Here is a 4,381-nt window from a genome sequence, read left to right on the forward strand (position 1 = left end):
GAATGTGTTTTACAGACAACATCACAGTGGTATATTTCAACAGATCTCTCTCTGCACTGGTACTCTCTGTACTTTCTGTAGTTAATTCCAGAGCCTTGACCCCTTTGGGGGTGGTGGGGATTTTTTAAAATAGAAAAGTACCAGTCTTTTTAGAGAATTGAAAATGGAAAGAAAAATCTACTGTCCGTATCAATTAAGATTAACATAAAAATGAATAAAGAAAAAAAATTGCCTGAATCCAACATCCAAGATAATCTCTAGGATGTGGAAGAACAGACTAAAAAATAAATATAATTAAGTAATTCCCGAAGCTTGGTCAGAGTTTACAGAACCAATCAACAAGGATGAAGAACATTCCAAGCCTTAATTTGAAATATTTCAAACTGACTCACAAGTTACAAATAGGTACGAGGCTTTGTTCTTTGTTCTTTCCTGGTTTGTGTTCTAACATTCACTACTAGAGTTAAGACCAGATCCATTTGTCACACATTGCTCAGTGACACTGTTTAATTTCTATAAAGGAGAGCATGAAATCAACTTTGAAAAGTAGTAAAGACTATTGGCAATAGGAGCAATTCCAAGCTTTCCTGAGGAAAGAAGAGACTAGAGTAAGATAGTTTTTTGACAGTATCACAAAATGAGATTTCTTTTTAACTTTTGAAAAATTATAGGACAAAGAAAGTCTACTGCCACTTAATTCTAAATCCAGTTGTGTAGACTGCATTGTAAGAAAGAAAACCATCAGTTGTAAATTTTGTCATTTCCCATCTTCATGCCTCAGAGGCAGGCAACTCCTAATTTTAGGCAACCTGCATGTTGTTAAGTCTCAGATTACTGGCTTCACAAAATGGCAAAAGACAAAAGAAAGTGGGATTAAGACATGATCTAGGGGGAAAAATACACTTGCAGTATATGAGTGGTTTTGCAAGTCATGGTTATTTTTTCCCTCTCCTCATCCAAGTTTCACGTGGAGCTCTATTCATGCCATCTCTTTTAAAAGTGGGTTGGCAAGATACAGATTTCTATGCAGGTTTGTATGAAAATCGGCTATCTATTAAAGTCTTCCTTCTACTCTCTACCATGTTCTTTCATTTGTGTGCTTCATGTTAGAAGATGACTCTCAAACTTAATTCTGCCTTTTTATTATACCATTAGGAAATGCTTTACATTTTTTAGTAGCATGGAGCTCTCTGCTATGTGAACCCGATTAGCTGTGTAAAATTAAGTCCATATTCAACTTTTTATCCTGAGTACATTATAGGTACAAGAGGGCTTATAGTTAGAGCTATCTACAATTTTGATGGAATAAAATCATTACAGAAAAAGTACAATATTCCAGGACATGGAATTCTTCATTCAAAACATACGATGGCTACTTGAAATGGTAAAGATAGTAGTATTGTAGGCCATCTAGCCTAGATTTAAATCTCAGATCACTTTGCCATCCACATGATTTGGCATGTCTCTTACTCTGAGAGATTTCCTCAAAAGTAAAATATGTAAGGAAATATCCTGTTTTTCAAGCAAGGTATTAATATTTCTATGCTTATGAGTACCTCTGAAGATGTGGCCTGAATTATACTTCATAGGTGATTTCCATAAGTGATTCTGATGCATATGCAGATGTGGTAAATACTGCTCCATACCACTATTTCATTACTGTTTTAGTATGTGTCCTTGATAATTGAAAACATTTCCATAAGCTTACTAATCATTAAATTTTAGTTTTTTTATGGTACCTAACTGATGTGCTTTAGCTCATTTTTCTATTCAGCTCCTCTATGTATTTCATTGATCTCTAACTGTTCATTTTATGCTAATAATATTAACCCATAGCATACGATCTGAAAGTTTTTTCCAATTTTTTGCTCACTTTCTAATGATGTATTATGGTGAAGTTTTTTGAAATAATGTTCATAAACATTTGGTAATCAATAGTTGTTTTATTGGTGTTTCTATTTTCGTGATCAGAGCATTTCTGAACCATGAGATCACATTCATATGCCTGGGTGGCCCAGTCGTTAAGCATCTGCCTTTGGCTGGGGCCATGATCGAAGGGTCCTGGGATCAAGCCCCATTTCTGGCTCCCTGCTCCGTGGGAAGCCTGCTTCTCCTTCTCCCATTCCCCCTGCCTGTGTTCCTTCTCTCACTCTCTCTCTCTCTGTCAAATAAATAAACAAATAAATAAATAAAATCTTTTTGAAAATGTATATATAATATACAGCAGGTAACATACAATATAAACTACAACATATAGACTGTCAATCCTAGCTTTGCATGGTACTGCAGGACCACAAAACATGCAAGATGAATCAGAGGAAATAATACTTAGGGAAAATTACAATTGTTACCTTTAAAGTTTTTTTGTCAAAATATAAAAACTCCCTTATTCTTGGCTATAATTATATAAGAGAATGAGAAAATAGTAAAGCTAATACTTGCTTTACAAGTATTAGCTTTACTATTTTCTCATTCTCTTATATAATATATATCAGAAACAGTAATTATAATATATATTATATATTATATATATAATATATATATAATATATATTATATTATAATATATATTAACTTATTATAATATATATCAGAAACATTAAGACTGGAATGTTTTATTTCTTTGTTAAAAATAATTGTATCAAGAGCAGACTGAATAGTCCTAGCCTTCTTGTATAACATAGGACTCTGAGTATCTTTTCTACACTGTGGTCAATACTCATCCTCCTTCCTAGGTTTGGATTAGCTTCCAACATTTTTTCCTTTGTGCTTCCAGTATTATGAACTATCTCAAAGAATCCTTTTAACGTGAACGTTTTGCCAGTGTCACCTGCTTTGGGATACTTATACCCTTTTTCATTACAATTACTTTCTTTTTTTTTTTTTTTTACCATTATCACTTATCATCTTTAGGCTACCTTTTTATTTTCTTGACCAAATTCGTCTTTTGATTATCTACTTTTGTAGAATGTCATTTGAGTTCATCACTGGGAGACAGAATGAAATGCAACTAAAAACTTCCATCTCTATGAACAGATGTGTAATGACAAACTACCTATAAACTCTGAAAAGAAGGGACACCATTGGTCACTGATCACTTACGTGGCGATGTGTTAATCTGTGTACTGGAGAGCTAACAGTGAAGATTGTACTTTATGCCATTACAGTTGTAACTAAAATTTGAACTGTGCTGTTGGGTAACAATTAATGTATATCAAACAATGAAAAGTGAGGGCTGCCTTTATGTAATATAATAACCAATAGCTTATTTCTTTCAAAATATTATTTATTACATGTCACTTTATTAAGTAGGACTTAAAAATTAATTGGCCTTCAGAGACCAGGTTGGTACTGTAAGAATACCAGTAACACAACAGAAAGTTCATGTGAGGGATGCCTGGATGGCTCATTGGTTAAGCATCTGCCTTTGGCGCAGAACATGATCCCAGTATCTTGGAATTGAGTCTGGCATGAGGATCCTTGCTCAGTGGGGAGCCTGCTTCTCCTTCTGCTTGTGTCTCCTCCTGCTTGTGCCCTCTCTCTCACTGACAAATAAATAAAATCTTTCCCCACTTATTTTTTTTTAAATATTTATTTATTTATTTGACAGAGAGAGAGAGAGAGAGACAGTGAGAGAAGGAACAGTGGGAGAGGGAGCAGGGAGCCTGATGCGGGGCTCAATCTCAGGACCTCAAGATCATGACCCCCCAGTGGAAGGTAGATGCTTAACAACTGAGCTACCCAAGTGCCCTCCCACACTTACTTTAAATAATCCATACTTTTTGTTATATTTGTGAGGACAAGGAAAATTGTTATTTTTGTAGAAGATCATCTTTTTAAAAATATAAATAAAAATTACAATTTTATTTTTAGACATATCCAAACTTATTTATAAAAACACAAAGTTTTAAGCACATGTTATGAATATTTTCCTAAGTATTAATTCTTACTATTATTGATATGGAAAAACTTTTTTTTTTTTTCCTATTTGAACTCTCTTTTAGTTTGAATAATTCTCAGTTGCTTTTTTTTTTTTTAAAGATTTTACTTATTTGACAGAGAGACACAGAGAGAGAGGGAACACAAATGGGGGGCGTGGGAGAGGGAGAAACCAGCTTCCAGAGTCCCAGGACACTGGAATCATGACCTGAGCTGAAAGCAGACGCTCATTGATGAACCACCCTGGCACCCTAAGATCTTAGTTGCTTTTAATGATAGTTTTCCAGTTAGACTGTCATTCTTCTTTAATGAACATTTAATTTATATTTTATCTAACTGTATTAGGCCTATTTTACTGATAACAAATATCCTTGTCTAATTCTTAACTCTCCTGAGAATGTCTCTAATGTTGGAGATTTGAACAGTATGTCACATCTAGGACC

Source organism: Mustela erminea, chromosome 11 (assembly GCF_009829155.1).
Source record: "Mustela erminea isolate mMusErm1 chromosome 11, mMusErm1.Pri, whole genome shotgun sequence".
NCBI classification, from domain to species: Eukaryota; Metazoa; Chordata; class Mammalia; order Carnivora; family Mustelidae; genus Mustela; species Mustela erminea.